General features: G+C 45.1%; 1 protein-coding gene across 1 annotated transcript in view; it reads right to left on the bottom strand.

The window, feature by feature from the left end:
• Positions 1-582: 582 nt before the first annotated feature.
• Positions 583-25,634, bottom strand: part of CERT1 (ceramide transporter 1) — a 540,904-nt gene continuing 515,852 nt past the window's right edge. Inside the window, 1 exon segment of the mRNA XM_030193269.1 lies at positions 583-2,485. The gene's annotated coding sequence lies outside the window, so the exon portion shown is untranslated.

Genomic DNA, 25,634 nt, shown 5'->3' with positions numbered 1-25,634 from the left:
TAGATTTTCAGAAAGATTTTGACAAAGTTCCTCGTGAGAGACTCTTGAGAAAATTAAAAAATCATGGGATATGAGGCAATGTTCTGTTGTGGATTAGGAATTGGGTATTGAACAGAAAACAGAGGGTAGGATTAAATGGCTATTTCTCTCAATGGAGGAGGGTGAATAGTGGAGTGCCGCAGGGATTTGTTCTGGGACTGGTGCTATTTAACATATTTATAAATAATCTGGAAATTGGAACATGGAAGGTGATTAAATTTGCAGATGACACAAAACTATTCAAGATTGTTGGAAATTGAAAGACTGGCCATCCAAACGGCAGATGAACTTTAATGTGGACAAATTCAAAGTGATGCACATTGGGTAGAATAATCCATAGTTACCTGATACTAACTACCATAATCATACTTGTTAAGGACAGACTCAGGTTCTGAAACAATCATGAAAACGCCATCTATATCCCAATACTAGAAATCCTTTCCTATATGTGGCAAGGATTTCTTGAAATCTTGTAATTCTGTTTATGGCAGAACTAGTTCATTGCTTTAATCTAAAAGAGAAACAATTGTACAAATAATTTTGTTTAGTGTAATAATTTTATTTACAGAATTGCAAAAGTACATCACATTTAGTGCAAATGCAACTAAGATTTATATACTTCTTTGTAAACTTCCCATGCCCTTTGTAAAATTATCCAATTCAATTAAGAAACAAATTATTTGTCTGTGTTCATGATAGTTACCAAAATGGCAAAGAGTAAAACATTCATCTCCTGGTTTGTCAGCAATTTCTTTAAGTTTTCCAGCAGCGGCTATGGGGAATGGACTATCATTTGTTTAGATGATTGTAAAAGACCAAAAACATTTGAGTGAAAGAAAATAAAACTATATGTAAAATGTTCACTAGTGATATAGTAAACAATTATTTTCTCATTGTATTTGCCATACTAGCTTTACTCTAGGCACTTTTCCAGATATTCAAATCAAAAACAAATTTTCTGCAATAAGGCATATTTCATGCACATCATTTAAAAAAAAAAAAGCAAATCAAGTAAATATATAAAGACATGAAATCTGCATGTGTGTAAACATTTTAGGCTAGTATGTATGCCTCACTGATAACAGAATATACTTGCTAGGAAACAAGTCACAGTCAAGGATTGGACTGCTGATACACATTTAGTCCAGTCATCACATTTTGGTCTTTGTATTTGTGTCAGGCATCAGAGTTTATTTCTGAAAGCTATATTTGCCCTAGTGTACTGGCCAGGTATAAAAAAGTCAAAGAAGCAACTTTTAACCTCTTCCAGTAATAACCTACACAAGTGTTTGCTAATCAAGTGACTATTCATCTCTGCTCCCTCAAGCTGCTTATCAAAATGCACAGGAGGGCAGATTTCATCACAGCAACAAGAGAACGTTTCAGAGCTGTATGCCTCTAAGAAAGATCTTCATAAGATACTTGACTCCAATTTTCCTCTGTACCCTCCCTAGTATGGCTTTATTATATGGGCAAATCAAACTGGGTAGTAAACTAGCAATGTATGATTGACTTATAGACTGGGAATTTTGTTGTGTGAAGACAAATATTACAGTTGAGCGTGTTTATCCTGATAAATGTGTCAGAAGGCAGCCCTCACTCACAGTGTATACAAACTTTAGTTTCCACTTTCAGGCCTTCTCTTACCAGCTCACACACAATGTATCTTGAAATTTCTGGTTTATGGACTGGAACACAACTAAAAATGCAATAGAAATATGAAGATTTCTGGTGGGAAAATAAAGCTTTTCACACTTTCCCTCCATCAGAACCATAGGTCTTCATAGGAGTGCAGCAAAGAGATAAAGGCAAAGTCTAAAGTGAAACTGTCCTTGGTTATTACTTAAAGAGATGTTTTACAAAACAAATGATCCATTTTAGAAACCAGCAACAGGAAAAGAAAGGAAACCAATGATTATACAAAGCAAAAAAATATATATATAAACAAATCCCCTCCAAAATATGTACTGTAGACTTGTGAGAAAAAACACACTCCTCCCTTGTATATTTTGCAAATGAGCAGCACAACTCCTAGATTAACTTGCAGGTTTTGTGCTTTCACAGAGGGAACCCATTTGGAGCAGTATTTTTGCAGGTCTACAGTAAATAACCAATCTGTAAATCTTATAAAATTAAAGCATTAACCCACAGTTTGTGATTCAAAGTTGTATATCTTCTCCCTTCTGCTACAGCAAGCAAATAAAAATACAGCAATGTACTGTACAGTTTTCAATACAGGTATTTATAATTGCACACTGATTCAGCAAGGAAAGCTAGAAAAAGACATCTAGTGTTGGGTGTTCAGCCCGGTTGTATTTATTCATTCTGGACCCAAGGCCTGGGGCCTGTGCCATAGGAAAGGCTGTAGATCCTATGTTCCAGCTGGAGCTTGCTCTCTGGTTTATTTTTCCAAAATGGAATGTTCACACAGTCTTGCTTTCTGTCACTGTAAAAAGCATGGAAGGGACACAGAAGATCAGTTTTAAATACTGAGAAGAGGAAAGGCATTAAAGGATAAATAGGTTTGCTCTGTACCATCATACATAATACAGCACTTTCTTGCTCCTTCGATTGACAAAGATTCTAACTGGCTTGTATACTAAAACATAACCACTAAAAAGGACTGAAAAACCTCCAGTAGTATCTAGCAGTTGCAGACATATTTCAGAATCAATGTATGACATTGGAGGGGAAGTGGTAGAAGGGACAGGTTTCTAACAGGGCACTAACACAAATTTCAAAAGGTGCCTACTTTATGAAGACAACATAGGCACCTACATACCTTATAAAATACTCTCCTACAATAAAGGTAAGTTACTCACCTGTAAGCAGGTGTTCTCCGAGGACAGCAGGCTTGCGGGTGACATCATCCATGGAGCCTGGTGCAGATACTGCCAAGTACACTATCACTTTAAGGCAATGCCCCCACTGCATATCCTCGGGTACCTTCCTGCCTGACACTCGAGGGCAGGTATAATAGTAAAGCTAAGGCAACTCCAAAGGGAGATGGGAGGGATGTAAGAATATATGCCGGCTGTCCTCAGAGAATACCTGCTGCAGGTGAGTAACTTAGCTTTCTCCGAGGACAAACAGGCATAATATTCTCACATGTGGGATTCACTACCAGGCTCACAATAAATCAGTTTCTGCAACCAAGGCAATAGTGAGCCTGCTGGAAAAAAAAGGGCTGGAGGGTGGAGTCGATTTTTAAGTAGTAAAAAAATTCTACAGGGCTGCTTGTCCAAACTGGCTATCCTGCTTGGAATGCTGATCCAGATAGTAGTGAGCAATGAAGGTGTGGCTAAAAGACCACATAGCAGTCTTGCAAATGTCTTCAATGGAGGCGTAAAGATGGGCTACCTAATCTACCATGGCTCTTAGACTGCGGCCATGAAGGGTCAAGCCCAGCCCTCAGTATATGTGAAGAAGATATAGTCATCCAGCCAAGTTTATAGTTGGTGATGGAATCACCAACCTATTAGGGTCAAAGGACAAAATCTGGGAGGACTTCCTATGAGGTTTTGTAAGTTCTAGATAGCATGGACGAGAACACTTGCAATCCAAGCTATGAAGGCTGTTTCTCTAGGATTACAGTGTGGCTTAGGGAAGACGACATGTAGTACAATGAAGGAATTTGGGGTGGGTTTGGAGGACACCCTGTCGTGGGAGAACCTGGTGTAAGGTGGTCTGCCACAATGGCTTGAAGTTTGCTAAATCTTCTAGCAGAAGAGCTATTAAGAACACTACCTTATATGTGAGGAATTTTAAAGAACAGGAACAAAGCAGTTCAAATGGAGGTTTCATGATGGCTGTTATCATGACCATTCTGATCCCACACCACTGGAGGCAGTTTGATAGGAGATTTGATATGTAACAAACCTTTCATGAATTTAACTATTAAGGGATGAACTGAAAATGGCTTATTATCAACTTTAGTATGAAAAGCACTGATAGTACTCAAATGTACTCTGAGTTAGTGGAGGAGGTACTCCATAAGGTTAGGCAAAAGAGCTTGCAGTAGGATAGAATGCTCTAGTTGCACATCAGAGAGAAAATCTTTTCCACTTTAAAAGGTAACATTTTTGTATAGGTGGTTTCCTACAGACTGCATCAGGAAGGTTTAAGGAATGTTAATCTACGTTATCAGGAACCAAGCTGTCAGGGCTAGAAAGCGAAGGTCTGGATGAAGGAGTAACCCTTCGTTCTGTGTATCGCAGTTTGAGTACAGTTTTCCATACAAGAGGCAGTGGGGGAAAAGCTTATAGAAGGTCTGTTCCTCAGAGAAGCAAGAAGGCATCTGCGGCTGTACAATTGAGCATATACAGTCGAGGGCTGTACAATTGGGAGCATACACAACAGCGGGAAAGCATGTTGTTCTTAGAGGAAGCAAAGAGATATATTGCTGGTGTCCTCCACTGTGGCATATTCAACAAACTTCAAGGTGCTGAGGGACCCAAGATGTTTCAGAAGCTGTGGCGACAGATAGTAAGAACCTATTCCTTTTGTTTCTTCAGGTAATACATCGCTACTTGGTTGACTGTGAGAACAAGTGCAGCCTGACCGATGATACGATCCTGGAAGGTTTTGAGAGCGTTCCATATTGCTCATAATTCTAGAAGAGTGATATGATATCTTTTCTAATGGGGACCAAGAACCTTGTATGTGGAGACCTTCTATGTGTGCTCCCCAACCTGTCATGGAGGCATCTGCAGTGAGGAGCTTGTGATGTGGAAGGGGTTGGAACATAAGACCATGGTGAGATTCTGAGACACCATCCACCACTGTAGAGAGTGGCATACATAAGTATCGCCATACTGGGACAGACCGAAGGTCCATCAAGCTCTGCATCCTGTTTTCCAACAGTGGCCAATCCAGGTCACAAGTACCTGGCAAGATCCCTAAAACAGTACAATACATTTTATGCTGCTTATTCTAGAAATAAGCAGTGGATCTTTCCCAAGTCCATTTTAATAGTGGTCTATGGACTTTTCCTTTAGGAAGCCATCCAAACCTTTTTTAAACCAAACTAAGTTAACTGCTTTTACTACATTCTCTGGCAACGAATTCCAGAGTTTAATTACATGTTGAATGAAGAAATATTTTCTCTGATTTGTTTTAAATTTACTACTTTTGGAAACAGTAAAACAAGCGATTCACGTCTACCCGTTCTACTCTACTCATTTTATAGACCTCTATCATATCTCCCCTCAACTGTCTTTTCTCCAAGCTGAAGAGCCCTAGCTGCTTTAGCCTTTTCTCATAGGGAAGTCATCCCATCCCCTTTATCATTTTTGTCACCCTTCTCTGTACCTTTCTAAGTCCACTATATCTTTTTAAAATTTTTTATTTATTTATGAATTTTCATTTTATAATCATGCAATAACATATGGCAATTCTGAAATATGATACATTTAAAATAAAATAAGAATTATTTCTAAATTTAGACCACAATTTGGTTCAAGAACAAAGAAAATTTAACATAGAATTAATAATAAGAAACGGAAGGATCCCACGGTAGGCACAACCGATACATAGTTGAACAATCAGGTATTCTTATTCTACTCTTTGCTCGAAATAAATTCTGACAATTTTCCCCGGTTCAAAAATATATAATTCAAGGAATTTAAAGAAATGACACATCTACAGGGAAACATTAGAAAGAAGGTTCCACCGAAATGAAGTAATCTTGATTTTAATTGCAAAAACTCTTTCCTTCTTTTTTGAGTTTCCCTCGATAAGTCAGGAAACTTTTGAATTATCTTTTATATGGCTAAATGCGCTGTGATTGGCTCAGAGACTTCCAGGTCTCTCAGCTGAGTGAAGCACGGCCAAAAAGAACGTTTTTATTATTTGGGTGTGAATAATGGCCAAAATGGAAGGCTATTTTTGTGATGGACGCTTTTAACTGCACTCTCCAATATCAGCTGATTTAAAAACGGCCAAAATGGAAGGCTTTTTTGAAGCGGAGCAAATTTTTGGTGGTGTTGTTACTTTTATAGCAGTTTTTCAATCCAGCGCAGCCCCAACGAGAAGTAAGACCTCTCATTAGATTTTCCGGCATTTTCCACCGTTAAGGCAATCGGAAAAGTTTAGTGCATCTCATTACAATAGGTTTCTGCACAGTTTGCTCATCTGCATTCATTTTCATTAGCTGCTACCGTCGTCAGAAAAAAGTCTTTAGTGCATGCCAGGGTTTACTACTTGCTCGTTAATGGCTCGTTAAGTTTAGTGCATCTGGCCCTCAGTCTCACTCTCTCTCACACACACACACTCGCATGGTGCTGCCAACCACGCAGAGGGGGGGGAGAGGCAGGGGGTCCTGAGACCACAGGGGAGGGGAACGCAAGGGGGGAGGGGAAGGGGGGCCTCAGACCTGAGAGTGGGGGAGGGTATCTTGAGACCACAGGGGAGGGGATCCTGAGACCAGAGGGGGGGAGGGGAGGTATCTCTGTCACACACACACTCTCTCTCTCTCACAAACACTCTCTCTCACAGTCAGTGTCTCTCTCTCACTCCCACACAGTCACTCACACTGTCTCACATTCACTCTCTATGTGTCACACAGTCACTCTCACACACTCTCAGTATCACAGAGAGTCTATGTATTGCACACATACTCTCTCACACACACACAGTGTATCTGTGTGAAACACTCTCTCTCTCACAGTCACTGTGTCTCACATACGCACTCGCACACACTCTCATTCTCACACACACACTCTCTCTGTCACACACACACTCGCACATTCACTCTCTCTCACGCAGTCACTCTCACACACACTCTGTCAAACATACACACTCCAAGGAAAACCTTGCTAGCGCCCGTTTCATTTGTGTCAGAAACGGGCCTTATTTACTAGTATATATATATATATATAGCGAAGATACTTACCTATAGCAGGTATTCTCTGAGGACAGAAGGCTTCACATTCTCACATGTGGGTCGACGATCTGTGTCACCCGGGATATCGATATATAGACAGCAAAGAAAAAATTTTTACAGAGCCTTATGGGCAAGTGACGCGCTCCACCGTGCATGTGCGGAGTGCCTTCCCACTCGCAGCGCCTCCGCATCTCGTCTGTTTAATCCAATAGCATAAATATGTAATGAAGTAGGAAGAAACAATTCCAAGGGGAGGTGAGCAGGATTGTGAGAATGTGAACCTTACTGTCCTTGGAGAATACCTGCTACAGGTAAGTATCTTCACTTTCTCCGAGGACAAGCAGGCTTCCAATTCTCACAAGTGGGGAATCCCTAGCATCCAGGCTCACCGAACACAACAAAACAATGGTCAACTGGGCCTCACAACGGTGAGGACATAACGCAGATTGACCTGAAACAAAACACAACTAGATGAAGGTGCATACTGGAACAGAATAAAAATGGGCCTAGGAGGGTGGAGCTGGATTCTAGACCCCAAACAGATTCTGCAACACTGACTGCCCAAACCGACTGTCACATCAGGTATCCTGCTCAAGGCAGTAGTGAGATGTGAATGTGTGGACTGAAGACCATGTCGCAGCCTTACAAATCTCTGTGCATGCGCAGTGTGCACTGCACACACGCCAGAAGACTCTGACAAAACTTTTTTTATATTTGCTTGCAAAATGCCGATTCCTGGGCCGACGTGGACGTTGACCCACATGTGAGAACAAGCAGCCTGCTTGTCCTCAGAGAAAGTTTTTTTCTCGTTGAGCTTCTCGGGAAATTCATGTCCTTTTCTTCATACGAAGACAAAGGACACAATTTGCTGGGCTACGGTCAGGCCCAGGAACTGAATATACCAGAATGTGTATCAGTACCAGAGATGGTTCGGTTGCACAGGGAACAACGTTTGAAGCCACTGGGAATCTTCGATGACATGGAAGGGAAGATGGCTCCGGCAAAATCAAGTTGCAATTGTACCTAAAAAAGAGAGAAAGGCACGAAAAAAAGGGTAACTCCGACCAAGCAGGCCTAAATGGGGGCCCGCGATTAAAAACAAAGAAAACTTAAACGCGGGCCTAAAGCCGAAGAATGGTAAAGGAAACTTTTCTTTTTTAAAATAATGGGAAAAAACCAGAAAAACAAGAAAAAATAAGAAAAAAAAACCAAGCAGAAAAAAGCTCTGAAAATGCGGTATTATTACTTCCTGTTCAGGGGCAGAGGGAGCATGAAAACGAAGAGCCCGCAGGCGCGTGGCCCCCCCCCCCCCAATGGCGTGCATCCAGGGGGGGTTCATCGGCGATCCGCCCCGGTGTCAGCCCCCCTAGGAACGCCACTGCTGAATCATGAACCTATGATATGCTGATGCTTACTAATATTCCATCTTTTGCTACTTGTCACTTCTCCGTGATTTTGTTTGTAGACAGTGGAGGTTGTGTTCCGGGTCCCTGATGAAGGTCGTCTTGAAACTTTGCAGCGTCGGACGCAGCAGTGAAAAATTGTTGGACATAGAAAGACACAGCGGCGTAGAAATTTTACTACACCTGGAGAAGTAACAGCTGCTGGGTATAGTGCACACACCCAGCAGCATTAAGATAAATGCGCCTCTTTTCTCACAATACTCTCATTGAAAAGTTTTTGTGCTCTCATGTTATTTGTATATGGTTTAGTGAAATGCTCATGGATATACAAAAAGATCTGCATGTTGGTTAATGGTCATGGGCAAGATGGTACTCTATTGCTTTCAAGACGTATATAAGTTAATATATTTCAACTGCATTTTTGGGTCCAACAAGAGAAGAAAAAGCATATTGGTATTGTAAGGCATTATATAGCATGGTAACATATTGTAGTACAACTTTTTCTAGAGATTAGTTGGAATGCATGTGAATACAGTGCACTCCATTTAAGTGCACGTCGGATAAGCGCATGCTCTGTTTAACTGCAAGCCGTACTTCGGTCCCGTTTTTGGCGCCATCAATTTTTATGGGGACAAACTTCGGTTTAGCACACCACTGATAAGTGCAAGATTCGCTTATATGCATGGTTTAAGACCGCTCCTCTGCAGGAAAGACTCCGCATAAGCGCAGGCACGGAATATGGAAGCCGATTGGCTCGTGACAACCAACTAGATTTCAAATTTACTGCCCCTTTAACTGCCACAGGCAGAATAAGCGGGGTTGTCGTCGTCGCCGCCGCCAAGCAACTGTAAGACTAAAAGTGGCTGAACGAATAGAAGTTCTTAAAAAACTAGAAAACAAAGTCAAGCATCTATTGCTAAAGAATATGGTGTCAATCCCAGTCAAATTTCACGTATCTTGAAGCAGAAAGACCAGCTTCTGGAAGACTGGCAAAACAATACAAATCCACAACAGAAATGAAAATGGGCGGGAAAAGCTGAGGAGGTAGAAGATGCTCTTCTTTGGTGGTTTTCTCAAGTCAGGAGCAGACAGTTTCCTGTCAGTGGTCCATTGTTTATGCAGAAAGCTAATCAGCTATGTGAAAGTCTTGGACTAACTGAATTCAAAGTCACTGTTGGATGGTTGGAAAGATGGAAGGAAAGGAACACCACAAAATTAAGAAACAGCATGGTGAAAAACAAGACGCTGATGACTTCGGTGCTGAAAATTGGGTTATTTCAGTTCTTCCTACCATCTTGAACGAGTTTGCACCTCGTCACATTTTCAATGCTGATGAAAACGGTCTCTACTGGCGAGCGATTCCTGATGGAACACTTGCATTCAAACAAGCCGAAACTATAGGAGGTAAAACGTCGAAGGACCGACTGACGATGCTCCTTTGCTGCAATATGGATGGGAGTGAGAAGTTGGAACCACTCATCATTGGAAAGAGCAAACAGCCCCGTTGCTTCAAGAATGTTAAGCTTCCTGTGTCATATGAGGCTAATGCAAATTCATGGATGACTGGGGAAATTTGGAAGCAGTGGCTAAAGAAGTTAGACACTAGAATGCGGGCACAAAAGCGTCAGATTTTTATGCTTTGTGATAATTGTGCTGTACACAGTGATGATGTCAGGCTGTCTAACGTCAAGGTGGTATTCCTGCCACCAAACACTACCTCTCTGATCCAACCTATGGATCAGGGCATAATAGCCAATTTCAAACAACATTATTGGGCTCTAGTGCTACATCGTCTGATGAGCGTTATGGATGACCAGACTGGCAAAGATAAACGTGCTGTTGAAATGGCTCGTAATCTATCACTGTTGGATTCCCTACATATGCAGAAAGAAGCCTGGAATCATGTTAAACAGGCAACCACTGTGAACTGCTACAAGCGGGCAAGCTTTGTTAGGGTTGTGGAGAGGGACGAAACAGATGCAGCTGTTGCAAACGAGTCAGATGAACAGGCTATTGACATCCCAGCTAGTGTTACTGAAGAGGCGTTTCATCACTAAGTAGCTGTTGATTACGATCTACAAACAGCTGACAACAGCACTGATGTCGAGATATGCGCCTGCCTACAAGCAGGCAACGGCTGATGATGAAACAAATGATGAAATGAGCAGCGAGGCACATGCTGACAAAATTCAACAACCTCATGTCACTTTTGCAAGAGCGCTGGAGAATCTCAACACCGTGCGGGCCTATCTGGAGGCCACTGGATGTCAATGCTATGACAGTTTTTACCGTCTGGCAGACATAGTCTATGGAACTCACAGACACAAGAGTGTACAGAGGACTATGACTGATTACTTCAAGTAAGCCTAACGTCAGTTAACGGAGACTGTATACTGTACGTACAATAAACAGTACTGTACATGTTTATCAGATGTCAAGCTTCTTTGTGTCACAATGGTTAAGTGCACGCTCCGGTTAACTGCATGTATTTCTTTGGTCCCAGACCCTTGCACTTAAGCGGATTGCACTGTATTTGAATACTTAAATACTGTGTTGATTTTAGGTAATACTAATGCAATTAATGCCAATATATTATTACCATGCTAGAGTATGAATAATATGAAATGAGTACATGAAAAAATATGAGATGAAATATGAAAAAAACATGTTATGGGGATGAATGTTTTATGTGAGTGTAGGTACGTTAGCAAGAGTTAATCTTTTTTAGATATTAGAATACAGTTGGAGAGCTTTAGTTTATTCATGAAGTAAAGCAAATGCTACATACCTGTAGAAGGTATTCTCCGAGGACAGCAGGCTGATTGTTCTCACTGATGGGTGACGTCCACGGCAGCCCCTCCAATCGGAACACTTTCTAGCAAAGTCCTTTGCTAGACCTCGCGCGCCGATGCGCACTGCGCATGCGCGGCCGTCTTCCCGCCCGAAACTGGCTCCTGCTGGCCAGTCTCATATGTAGCAAGACAAAGAGAAGGGAAGACACAACTCCAAAGGAGAGGCGGGCGGGTTTGTGAGAACAATCAGCCTGCTGTCCTCGGAGAATACCTTCTACAGGTATGTAGCATTCGCTTTCTCCGAGGACAAGCAGGCTGCTTGTTCTCACTGATGGGGTATCCCTAGCCCCCAGGCTCACTCAAAACAACAACCATGGTCAATTGGGCCTCGCAACGGCGAGGACATAACTGAGATTGACCTAAAAAAATTTACCAACTAACTGAGAGTGCAGCCTGGAACAGAACAAACATGGGCCTAGGGGGGTGGAGTTGGATTCTAAACCCAGAACAGATTCTGAAGCACTGACTGCCCGAACCGACTGTCGCGTCGGGTATCCTGCTGCAGGCAGTAATGAGATGTCAATGTGTGGACAGATGACCACGTCGCAGCTTTGCAAATCTCTTCAATGGAGGCTGACTTCAAGTGGGCTACCGACGCTGCCATGGCTCTAACATTATGAGCCGTGACATGACCCTCAAGAGCCAGCCCAGCCTGGGCGTAAGTGAAGGAAATGCAATCTGCTAGCCAATTGGATATGGTGCGTTTTCCTACAGCCACTCCCCTCCTGTTGGGATCAAAAGAAACAAACAATTGGGCGGACTGTCTGTTGGGCTGTGTCCGCTCCAGATAGAAGGCCAATGCTCTCTTGCAGTCCAATATGTGCAGCTGACGTTCAGCAGGGCAGGAATGAGGACGGGGAAAGAATGTTGGCAAGACAATTGACTGGTTCAGATGGAACTCCGACACAACCTTCGGCAAGAACTTAGGGTGAGTACGGAGGACTACTCTGTTATGATGAAATTTGGTGTAAGGGGCCTGGGCTACCAGGGCCTGAAGCTCACTGACTCTACGAGCTGAAGTAACTGCCACCAAGAAAATGACCTTTCAGGTCAAGTACTTCAGATGGCAGGAATTCAGTGGCTCAAAAGGAGGTTTCATCAGCTGGGTGAGAACGACATTGAGATCCCATGACACTGTAGGAGGTTTGACAGGGGGCTTTGACAAAAGCAAACCTCTCATGAAGCGAACAACTAAAGGCTGTCCTGAGATCGGCTTACCTTCCACACAGTAATGGTATGCACTGATTGCACTAAGGTGAACCCTTACAGAGTTGGTCTTGAGACCAGACTCAGACAAGTGCAGAAGGTATTCAAGCAGGGTCTGTGTAGGACAAGAGCGAGGATCTAGGGCCTTGCTGTCACACCAGACGGCAAACCTCCTCCACAGAAAGAAGTAACTCCTCTTAGTGGAATCTTTCCTGGAAGCAAGCAAGATGCGGGAGACACCCTCTGACAGATCCAAAGATGCAAAGTCTACGCTCTCAACATCCAGGCCGTGAGAGCCAGGGACCGGAGGTTGGGATGCAGAAGCGCCCCTTCGTCCTCTGTGATGAGGGTCGGAAAACACTCCAATCTCCACGGTTCTTCGGAGGACAACTCCAGAAGAAGAGGGAACCAGATCTGACGCGGCCAAAAAGGAGCAATCAGAATCATGGTGCCTCGGTCTTGCTTGAGTTTCAACAAAGTCTTCCCCACCAGAGGTATGGGAGGATAAGCATACAGCAGACCCTCCCCCCAGTCCGCCGGGGGCCTGAAGCCTGGAACAAAACTGAGGGACTTTGTGGTTGGCTCGAGATGTGAAGAGATCTACCAAGGGGGTGCCCCACACCTGGAAGATCTGTCGCACTACACGGGAATTGAGCGACCACTCGTGAGGTTGCATAATCCTGCTCAACCTGTCGGCCAGACTGTTGTTTACGCCTGCCAGATATGTGGCTTGGAGCACCATGCCGTGACGGCGAGCCCAGAGCCACATGCTGACGGCTTCCTGACACAGGGGGCGAGATCCGGTGCCCCTCTGCTTGTTGACATAGTACATGGCAACCTGGTTGTCTGTCTGAATTTGGATAATTCGGTGGGACAGCCGATCTCTGAAAGCCTTCAGAGCGTTCCAGATCGCTCGCAACTCCAGAAGATTGATCTGCAGATCGCGTTCCTGGAGGGACCAGCTTCCTTGGGTGTGAAGCCCATCGACATGAGCTCCCCATCCCCGGAGAGACGCATCCGTAGTCAGCACTTTTTGTGGCTGAGGAATTTGGAAAGGACGTCCCAGAGTCAAATTGGACCAAATCGTCCACCAATACAGGGATTCGAGAAAACTCGTGGACAGGTGGATCACGTCTTCTAGATCCCCAGCAGCCTGAAACCACTGGGAAGCTAGGGTCCATTGGGCAGATCTCATGTGAAGGCGGGCCATGGGAGTCACATGAACTGTGGAGGCCATGTAGCCCAGCAATCTCAACATCTGCCGAGCTGTGATCTGCTGGGACGCTCGCACCCGCGAGACGAGGGACAACAAGTTGTTGGCCCTCGTCTCTGGGAGATAGGCGCGAGCCGACCGAGAATCCAGCAGAGCTCCTATGAATTCGAGTTTCTGCACTGGGAGAAGATGGGACTTTGGGTAATTTATCACAAACCCCAGTAGCTCCAGGAGGCGAATAGTCATCTGCATGGACTGCAGGGCTCCTGCCTCGGATGTGTTCTTCACCATCCAATCGTCGAGATATGGGAACACGTGTACCCCCAGTCTGCGAAGTGCCGCTGCTACTACAGCCAAGCACTTGGTGAACACTCTGGGCGCAGAGGCGAGCCCAAAGGGTAGCACACAGTACTGGAAGTGACGTGTGCCCAGCTGAAATCGCAGATACTGTCTGTGAGCTGGCAGTATCGGGATGTGCGTGTAAGCGTCCTTCAAGTCCAGAGAGCATAGCCAATCGTTTTTCTGAATGTTGGGGAGAAGGGTGCCCAGGGAAAGCATCCTGAACTTTTCTTTGACCAGATATTTGTTCAGGGCCCTTAGGTCTAGGATGGGACGCATCCCCCGTTTTCTTTTCCACAAGGAAGTACCTGGAATAGAATCCCAGCCCTTCTTGCCCGGATGGCACGGGCTCGACCGCATTGGCGCTGAGAAGGGCGGAGAGTTCCTCTGCAAGTACCTGCTTGTGCTGGAAGCTGTGAGCTCCCGGAGGACAATTTGGAGGTTTTGAGGCCAAATTGAGGGTGTATCCTTGCCGGACTATTTGGAGAACCCACTAGTCGAAGGTTATGAGAGGCCACCTTTGGTGAAAAGCTTTCAACCTCCCTCCGACAGGCAGGTCGCCCGGCACTGACACTTGGATGTCGGCTATGCTCTGCTGGAGCCAGTCAAAAGCTCGTCCCTTGCTTTTGCTGGGGAGCCGAGGGGCCTTGCTGAGGCGCACGCTGCTGACGAGAGCGAGCGCGCTGGGGCTTAGCCTGGGCCGCAGGCTGTCGAGAAGGAGGATTGTACCTACGCTTGCCAGAAGAGTAGGGAACAGTCTTCCTTCCCCCCAAAAATCTTCTACCTGTAGAGGTAGAGGCTGAAGGCTGCCGGCGGGAGAACTTGTCGAATGCGGTGTCCCGCTGGTGGAGCTGCTCTACCACCTGTTCGACTTTCTCTCCAAAAATATTATCCGCACGGGAAGGCGAGTCCGCAATCCGCTGCTGGATTCTATTCTCCAGGTCGGAGGCACGCAGCCAGGAGAGTCTGCGCATCACCACACCTTGAGCAGCGGCCCTGGACGCAACATCAAAGGTGTCATACACCCCTCTGGCCAGAAATTTTCTGCACGCCTTCAGCTGCCTGATCACCTCCTGAAATGGCTTGGCTTGCTCAGGGGGGAGCTTATCCACCAAGCCCGCCAACTGCCGCACATTGTTCCGCATGTGTATGCTCGTGTAGAGCTGGTACGACTGGATTTTGGTCACGAGCATAGAAGAATGGTAGGCCTTCCTCCCAAAGGAGTCCAAGGTTCTAGAGTCCTTGCCCGGGGGCGCCGAAGCATGCTCCCTAGAACTCTTGGCCTTCTTTAGGGCCAAATCCACAACTCCAGAGTCATGAGGCAACTGGGTGCGCATCAGATCTGGGTCCCCATGGATCCGGTACTGGGATTCGATCTTCTTGGGGATGTGGGGATTAGTTAGAGGCTTGGTCCAGTTCACCAGCAATGTCTTTTTGAGGACATGATGCATGGGTACTGTGGACGCTTCCTTAGGTGGAGAAGGATAGTCCAGGAGCTCAAACATTTCAGCCCTGGGCTCGTCCTCCACAACCACCGGGAAGGGGATGGCCGTAGACATCTCCCGGACAAAGGAAGCGAAAGACAGACTTTCGGGAGGAGAAAGCTGCCTTTCAGGAGAGGGAGTGGGATCAGAAGGAAGACCCTCAGACTCCTCGTCAGAGAAATATCTGATGTCTTCCTCTTCTTCCCACGAGGCCTCACCCTCGGTGTCAGACACAAGTTCACGGACCTGTGTCTGCAACCGTGCCCGGCTCGACTCCGTGGAACCACGGCCACGGTGGGAGCGTCGAGAGGTAGACTCCCTCGCCCGCACCGGCGAAGCTCCCTCCGCCGATGTAGTCGGGGAGCCCTCCTGGGAGGCGACCGCAGCCGGTACCGCACGCGGTACCGATGCCGGAGACCTCACCCCTGGCAATGGGCAAGCCGGCGCCTCACTCGACAGTACCGGTGGCGCAAGCACCCCCGGTACCGGAGGGGTAGGGCGCAACAGCTCTCCCAGGATCTCTGGGAGAACGGCCCGGAGGCTCTCGTTCAGAGCGGCTGCAGAAAAAGGCATGGAAATCGATGCAGGCGTCGATGTCAGAGTCTGTTCCGGGCGTGGAGGCTGTTCCGGGCTGTCCAAAGGGGAGTGCATCGACACCTCTTGAACAGAGGGTGAGTGGTCCTCTCGGTGCCGATGCCTACTGGGTGCCGACTCCCTCAGCGACCCAGAGCTCTCGGTGCCGACACGGGAAGGAGACCGGTGACGATGCTTCTTCGACTTCTTGGAACGAAGCATGTTACCGGAGCTTCCCGGCACCGACGAGGAGGACGTAGAATCCAGCCGTCTCTTCCTCGGGGCCGAGGCCGAAGGAGGTCGGTCTCGGGGGGGGGGGGGGGGGGGGCTGTACCGCAGGAGCCCTCAGGGTGGGGGGAGACCCACCCGAAGGCTCACCGCCACCAGCAGGGGAATGGACAGCCCTCACCTGCACTCCAGACGAAGCACCACCGTCCGATGACATCAGCAAACGAGGAGGTCTCGATACCACCGACGCAGCCTTCCGATGACGCCCCGATGCAGAGGGCCGATGCCTCGATGCACTCGGGGGCGAAGATGAAGGTCCAGGCGCCGATGACGTCGATGCAGTCGATACTCCCAGTGCCTATGCCGACGAAGAGCCCGAGAACAAAATGTTCCACTGGGCCAATCTCGCTACCTGAGTCCGCTTTTGTAAAAGGGAACACAGACTACAGGCTTGCGGGCGGTGCCCAGCCCCCAGACACTGAAGACACGACGCGTGCCTGTCAGTGAGCGAGATTACCCGGGCGCACTGGGTGCACTTCTTGAAGCCGCTGGAAGACTTCGATGTCACGGGCGGAAAAATCGCGCCGGCGAGATCAAAACTCGAAATGGCGAAAATGGCACCGCAAAAATAGGGGGAAGAAAAACTTCGACCGAGGCCTAAATGAGGCCTACCCCGACGACGAAAGAAAACTTACCGGGGCAAAACTGGAAGTAAGGGAAGGCAAAAGACCATAAAGGTCTCCCTCCGACACCTTTTTTTTTTTTTTTTTTTGAAGAAAGAGTCGATAAACGACGCGCGAGGGCAACTTTGGGGCGCGAACGGCGAAACACGACCGTACCGAGCGCGGACAAAAGAAGACTGGCCGGCACAAGCCGGTTTCGGGCGGGAAGACGGCCGCGCATGCGCGGTGCGCATCGGCGAGCGAGGACTAGCAAAGGACTTTGCTAGAAAGTGGTCCGATTGGAGGGGCTGCCGTGGACATCACCCATTAGTGAGAACAAGCAGCCTGCTTGTCCTCGGAGAACTTTATTTACATATTTATTGTTGTGTTAGTTTCTTGATTGGCACTGGGAGCACTGGTGTTGCTCACTATTGTTCTGTTGAACATTTGAGAGACTTTCAATGATAGAGAAACCCATCCACCCTCTAGGGATCGCCTTCAAATTGTGATGCACCGCTTGGGTAAGTCTTATCTTACCTCTGAGAATTTCTCCCTTTCACATACAATTTTTTAAAGTTCACAGTAGAACTTATGTAGCTCTCCATCTGAACTCTATGTTTGTTTGTTTTTTTTGGGGGGGGGGGGGGGTGTCAAGTAAGTTCTAAAAATCCCTGGTTTGTGTGTATTGGTTCATTCATTTATCAATTATACCAGTGGAATTGAAGGGAATTACATATTTAAATCCATGCCAATGGGGGCAGAACACTATGGCAGTTAAGATCTGTGTGTTCTTTAATTGATTAAAAGGCTGTTTACCTTTTACTTCACTCTCTGGTGCTATCATGTATAGACTGCTGCAATTTCCTTTACTTTGGTTTACCCCAAGCACAATTACATAGATTGCAGCTGTACAAAATGCTTCTATTAAGCTCCTTTATAAGGCAAAGAAATATGATAGGGCATCATTGCTTTGATCAAAAGAGCATTGGCTTCCAGTGGTACATCAGATTCCATTTAAGGTGCTTGCCTTGACTCACTGATCATTTCATATTGGCTTCCAGCCATTTCTCGTTAGCTCCTTTATTCTTTATGTTCCAAGCTTTGTGTTCATCCCAGTAGCAGCTGATGGTTGTCCCCACCTATATGTATATCTGTCTGAATTGTGTCTATCACTCATGCTTTGACTAACAGTACAGTTCTTGTAGAACAAACTCCGAGTCTTATTGTAAATTTAGGATGGCTTTTAAGACAGTATACTTGGGCCATCCTTCTTATCTGATTGATTTAGTTTGAATCTGCCTTTGTGAACTTGCCTACAGTGGTGGAAATAAGTATTTGATCCCTTGCTGATTTTGTAAGTTTGCCCACTGACAAAGACATGAGCAGTCCATAATTGAAGGGTAGGTTATTGGTAACAGTGAGAGATAGCACATCACAAATTAAATCCGGAAAATCACATTGTGGAAAGTATATGAATTTATTTGCATTCTGCAGAGGGAAATAAGTATTTGATCCCCCACCAACCAGTAAGAGATCTGGCCCCTACAGACCAGGTAGATGCTCCAAATCAACTCGTTACCTGCATGACAGACAGCTGTCGGCAATGGTCACCTGTATGAAAGACACCTGTCCACAGACTCAGTGAATCAGTCAGACTCTAACCTCTACAAAATGGCCAAGAGCAAGGAGCTGTCTAAGGATGTCAGGGACAAGATCATACACCTGCACAAGGCTGGAATGGGCTACAAAACCATCAGTAAGACGCTGGGCGAGAAGGAGACAACTGTTGGTGCCATAGTAAGAAAATGGAAGAAGTACAAAATGACTGTCAATCGACAAAGATCTGGGGCTCCACGCAAAATCTCACCTCGTGGGGTATCCTTGATCATGAGGAAGGTTAGAAATCAGCCTACAACTACAAGGGGGGAACTTGTCAATGATCTCAAGGCAGCTGGGACCACTGTCACCACGAAAACCATTGGTAACACATTACGACATAACGGATTGCAATCCTGCAGTGCCCGCAAGGTCCCCCTGCTCCGGAAGGCACATGTGACGGCCCGTCTGAAGTTTGCCAGTGAACACCTGGATGATGCCGAGAGTGATTGGGAGAAGGTGCTGTGGTCAGATGAGACAAAAATTGAGCTCTTTGGCATGAACTCAACTCGCCGTGTTTGGAGGAAGAGAAATGCTGCCTATGACCCAAAGAACACCGTCCCCACTGTCAAGCATGGAGGTGGAAATGTTATGTTTTGGGGGTGTTTCTCTGCTAAGGGCACAGGACTACTTCACCGCATCAATGGGAGAATGGATGGGGCCATGTACCGTACAATTCTGAGTGACAACCTCCTTCCCTCCGCCAGTGCCTTAAAAATGGGTCGTGGCTGGGTCTTCCAGCACGACAATGACCCAAAACATACAGCCAAGGCAACAAAGGAGTGGCTCAGGAAGAAGCACATTAGGGTCATGGAGTGGCCTAGCCAGTCACCAGACCTTAATCCCATTGAAAACTTATGGAGGGAGCTGAAGCTGCGAGTTGCCAAGCGACAGCCCAGAACTCTTAATGATTTAGAGATGATCTGCAAAGAGGAGTGGACCAAAATTCCTCCTGACATGTGTGCAAACCTCATCATCAACTACAGAAGACGTCTGACCGCTGTGCTTGCCAACAAGGGTTTTGCCACCAAGTATTAGGTCTTGTTTGCCAGAGGGATTAAATACTTATTTCCCTCTGCAGAATGCAAATAAATTCATATACTTTCCACAATGTGATTTTCCGGATTTAATTTGTTCAATAGAGGTGCTTTAACTAAAGATCTGTGTAGAATTTTTCATACTGCTGTGTTGACTAATGGTTAATGTAATTTGGTTCCTATTGTACCTGGTGCTTAGTAAAGACTGTATATTTAAGGGAGGGGCTGCTTCTTGAGAAGCTGGCAATTTCTGAAAAGCAGACTTTGGGAGAACACATGTGATTTGAAGCACTGCAAGACTCAAAGCTCAGCATTTCTGAATTTAAACATTTCTAGATGTTGTGTTGGTTTGACTCATAGATCCTAAACTGCTCTGTTAACTGTGTCTTCCTCAAATTTGCTTTTCCAGAGTTCAAGGACACTGCCTTAATCTATCCTAGGCAGAAAAATAAGATAGCATTTACAACACTTGATTGGATTAAAAAACAAAGCCCAACATGGCCATGTTTCACCCAGGTTGTTTTGAGACAAAGACTATACAAACAAACAAACAAGAGTTCGTATCATAAAAATCCTTTCATGGCATATATGCATAGGAGGCAGGGCTCTCAACTAAAAGGAAGCCCTGGAATGAGGGGGCATAAGATGAAGATAAAAGGGGTTAGACTCGAGTAATCTAAGGAAATGCTTACACAGTAACATAGCAACATAGTAGATGATGGCAGATAAAGACCTGTACGGTTCATCCAGTCTGCTCAACAAGATAAATTCATAGCATAAGGTATGATGTGATACTATATATGCACACTTGATCTTGATATGTACTTGCCACAATCAGGGCACAGACCGTAGAAGTCTGCCCACTACTAAAGCTGTCATTGAAGCCCCACTCGAGCCCATCCAAATCTGCCCAGCCACAATCAAGGAAGAGACGACAAAAAGCATGCCTGGTACTGGCCTTGCTTCCCAATTGCTGGAGTTGCCATCTAAGCACCACTAAGTTTGTTTGGTTCCATTCTTTCCATACAGGATTCATTTGTGGCTATCCCACACATTATGGAATTACATTATCATTTTCATTTCTATCACCTCCGCAGGAGGGAATTCCAGGTATCTACCACCCTCTCTGTGAAAAAGTAAATCCTGAGGTTATTCCTGAGTCTGCCCCCTTGCAACCTAAATTCATGTCCTCTAGTTCTACCACCTTCCCATCTCTGTAAAAGGTTAGCTTGTAGATTAAAACCTCTCCTTTCGTTCAGGGTATATATTTTCAGGTCATCAAGTCTCTCCTCGTACATCTTGTGACGTAAACTTCTTACCATTTTCATTGCTTTTCTCTGATCTGCTTCAAGTCTTTTTACATCTTTAGCAAGACATGGCCTCCAAAACCGAACAAAATACTCCAAGTGGGGCCTCACCAACTTGTACAAGGGCATCAAATCACCTTTCTTCTGCTCGTTAAACTCCTGTCTATGCAGCCCATCATCCTTCTGGCTGTGACCACCGCCTTGACACTTTGTTTCGTCACCTTGAGATCCGCAGACACCATCACCTCAAGGTCCCTCTCCTGAGCTATGCTTATCAATCTCTCACCTCCTATCTGGTACATCTCCTTTGGATTTCTGCACTTCTTTGCAATAAATTTTAACTGCCACACCTTTGACCATTCTTCTAATTTTTCGAGCTCACTTCTCATGGCTTCTACTCTTTCCAGGGTATCCACTCTGTGCAATTGTCGTGTTATCCACAAAAAGGCAAACGTTTCCTTCTAACCCTTCAGCAATGTCTCTCACAAAAATATTAAACAGAATAAGCCCCAGTACTGATCCTGTGACACTCCACTACTCACCTTCCTTTCCTCTAAGTGAATTCCATTTATCACCACCCTCTGTTGCTTGTTGGTCAACCAGTTGACCACTTTGGGTCCCAAGTTCAGCCCTCTCAGCTTATTTATGAGTCTTCTGTGAGGATCTGTATCAAAGGCATTGCTGAAATCCAAGTAGATTACATCTAGTGCATGTCCTTTATCCAGTCAAAGAAATCAGATTAATTTGGCAAGATTTTCCTTTGATAAAACCAAGTTGCTTTGGAGCCTGTAACCCTTTGGATTCTAGAAAGTTTTTTTAATTCTTTATTTATAATTTCAAAATTTTACATCACAAGAAAAACTTGTTACAGAAAAAACAGACCCAAAATAAACATTAGGATAAAATATCCAAAGAAAACTTTTGTAATCATATATTGTATGTCTTCTTTAAATCACAAGTAGACAAGTAAGAGGGGGGCATGAAACAAAAAAAATGGGGAAATCAAAACAGGTATAATTTAGGAAAAAGCTTAACACGCATTTTCTCACCTATTACAAATACTTCTAATCAGTTGTTAGCTTCCGCAGATAGTTTCCTTGAATCCAGAAACACTCTTAATTGCTCTGGCTGAAAAAATATGTATTTTATTCCTTGATATTTCAAAACACACTTACTAGGGTAATTCAGATAGTACGAAACACCCATATCTAAAGTTTCCTTTCTCATACTCAGAAACAATTTCCTAAGTTCTTGTGTCTGCTTTGTCACATCTTGATATATTCTTACTGTTTTACCATAAAACAATTCATTCATCTTTCGAAAGTATATATTTTTAACGCTTCAATGTCCTGTTGAAAAACTAATTGAACAAATAATGTCATTCTTTCAGACTGTTCAGATAAAGAAACTTCCAACAGTTCAGATATATTCAAATTTCCTTCCAAGATTTCTTTTCCTGAGGAATTTTTGTTTTGAATGTAGTAAACTTTATTTACCGGAGGTAAAGTTTCAGGGGAATATCTCAAAACTTCAGTCAAGTATTTTTTAAAGACTTCCAGTGGTGATATTCCTATCTCTCTTGGGAAATTTAAGATATGCAAATTAAGTCTCCGATTATGGTTTTCAATTTGTTCAATCCTTCTTTTAATTATAAGTTTATCTTTAATCATTTCTGAGGATAAATCTTGTAGTTTTTTAACATCTTGTTTAATCTCTTTAGTTTGTGTGGAGAAATCTGTTCTAATATTCGCCAGAGATTCAGAAAAAGTGTTCATGGTACTCACAAGTGTAGAAATTTCCTTTGTGGATTTCTCTACAGTAGCTGCCAACTGTTGGAGAACAATCCCAATGCTCTCCAACGACACCGTTCCCGAAGCTGCTTTCAATGGCTTCAATTCAACGCCGGAGCTCAAAGGTTCCAGCTCACCTGCACATACCACCTTTCCAGTACCTTCGATCGAGGTAGTCCCAGCAAACACTCCGGTTTCGGGTAATCCTCTCTGGTTCTGGCGGCTGTCGGGAGGGAGCGGCGGATGAAGCGCCGGAGGTGAGAGAGTAACATCCAGGTCCAAGTCCTCAAGGTTTTCCCCTGCCTTGAGGAGAGCCGGACCCCTCACGGCGTCCTGGGTAGAAATTCGCGAGGTGTACCTTTCAATCGACGCCTGACAAGGGGAAGAGGTCCGGGTTGTCGAAGCTTCTCCTCGGACCGTTCCCTTTCTTTTTGTATGAGGCATCGTAGGAAAAATTTCTTTAGTCGGCGTCGATACAAGAAGGGCTCTATCCTCGTTCAACTGCGTGTCGCCATCTTGACACGCCCCTTGGATTCTAGAAAGTTAACTATCATTTTCTTCAGCAACGACACCATTATTTTTCCTACCACTGACATGAGGATTACTGGCCTGTAGTTTCCCACTTCTTCCCTGTCACTGTTTTTGTGAAGAGGGACCACATCTGTTCATCACCAATTCCGCAGAACCTCTCCCATCTCTAAAGATTTATTAAATAAATCCGTAAGGGTCTCACCAGGCTTTATCTGAGCTCCCTCAGTATTTTGAGATGTATCCCATGTGGCCCCATACCTTTGTCCACTTTCAGATTTTCAAGTTGTTTATAAAACACTTTCTTCCATGAACGGTGCAATATCTTCTCCATTCCCAGATATACCCTCAGCAGCTAACCACGGGTCCCTTCTGCAGGATTTTCCTCCAAGAACACCAAAGAGAGCATTTGTTTAGGACATTTGCTTTGTTTTTTTCCATCACTTTCCATATAGCTGATTTCAGCATCTTTTAGTGGTCCTTTCACTTTTACCCACTGCTTTCCTACTTCTTTCAGATGTTCCCATCCAGACAGCAATTCCTTGAGGTAGTCCCCCATCTGAATAAAGTTAGTTTTTTTTGAAGTCTAGAACCTTCACTTTTAAATGAACCCTCTCCACACCTATATAAATATTAAACCACACCATCTAGTGATCACTGGATGCCAGATGATCACCTACTATAACATCAGAAACACTCTCCCCATTAGTAAGCACCTATGTCAAGTAGTAGTATTAGTAGTACTTCCCCTTTATAGCTATATTTTGAATGTCTTCAATTAAATCTGTCCACTTTTTTTTGTCTGTGAAGGAGGCCTGTATATAACACCAATGTAAATACATTTGCCGTTTCCTCTTTCCAGACTGACCCACAGTGCCTTTTCCTTACCCTGTAGGTGTGGCTTTAATATTTTCTTTAACATATAATGCCACTTCTCCTCTTTCTTCTTACCCTGTCTTTCCCAAACAGATTATAGTCAGGTATAACAATATCCTAGCCATGGTTCTCTGTGAACACCACTAAATCCAAATCAGCCTCTTCCATCACATCCTCAAGATCTAAAATCTTATTTCCCATACTTTGGGATTTGTATATACTGCATTTGAGACGCTGCCCCTTTTTCCCTTAGTAACTAAAGCAGGCAAATCTTCTGAGGTTTTTGCCACCACTTGATCTAAATTAGTCATTACAGTCCAAAAAGCCTAAATAATCACCCCCCCCCCCCAACTGGACCTCGAATATTACTGGGACCTTTGCCTGGTATATACAGTAGATTCCAGATAATCAGACCATTAGTTACGGTAATTGGGGCAGCTATTTGGTCCAAACAAATCAAGATTATAGCCAAAAAAAAGTTTCACTTATTTGGGACACTGCCATCTTTAAACATGGCGAAGGTACAGATTGTTTTTAGTGTGACTGCTCGGTGATTTTCACCATTAAAAAAAACAAAAAAAAAAACCAGAAGATACCAGATTACTGTTAAGCGAATGCTACATACCTGTAGAAGGTATTCTCAAAGGACAGCAGGCTGATTGTTCTCACTGATGGGTGACGTCCACGGCAGTCCCCTCCAATCGGAAACTTCACTAGCAAAGGCCTTTGCTAGCCCTTGCGCAACCATGCGCACCGCGCATGCGCGGCCGTCTTCCCGCCCGAACCGGCTCGTGTTCGTCAGTCCCGTATGTAGCAAGACAAAGACAAGGGAAGACACAACTCCAAAGGGGAGGCGGGCGGGTATGTGAGAACAACCAGCCTGCTGTCCTCGGAGAATACCTTCTACAGGTATGTAGCATTCGCTTTCTCCGAGGACAAGCAGGCTGCTTGTTCTCACTGATGGGGTATCCCTAGCCCCCAGGCTCACTCAAAACAACAAACATGGTCAATTGGGCCTCGCAACGGCGAGGACATAACTGAGATTGACCTAACAACTTATCCAACTAACTGAGAGTGTAGCCTGGAACAGAATAAACATGGGCCTAGGGGGGTGGAGTTGGATTCTAAACCCCGAACAGATTCTGAAGCACTGACTGCCCGAACCGACTGTCGCGTCGGGTATCCTGCTGCAGGCAGTAATGAGATGTGAATGTGTGGACAGATGACCACGTCGCAGCCTTGCAAATCTCTTCAATAGTGGCTGACTTCAAGTGGGCCAGTGACGCTGCCATGGCTCTAACACTATGAGCCGTGACATGACCCTCAAGAGCCAGCCCAGCCTGGGCGTAAGTGAAGGAAATGCAATCTGCTAGCCAATTTGAAATGGTGCGTTTCCCCACAGCCACTCCCCTCCTGTTGGGATCAAAAGAAACAAACAATTGGGCGGACTGTCTGTTGGGCTGTGTCCGCTCCAGATAGAAGGCCAATGCTCTTTTGCAGTCCAATGTGTGCAGCTGACGTTCAGCAGGGCAGGAATGCGGACGGGGAAAGAATGTTG

This window comes from Microcaecilia unicolor, chromosome 2 (assembly GCF_901765095.1).
Source record: "Microcaecilia unicolor chromosome 2, aMicUni1.1, whole genome shotgun sequence".
Lineage (NCBI taxonomy): Eukaryota > Metazoa > Chordata > Amphibia > Gymnophiona > Siphonopidae > Microcaecilia > Microcaecilia unicolor.
The sequence above is the reverse complement of the archived record's forward strand: the minus strand, read 5'-3'. Positions and strand labels throughout refer to the sequence as shown.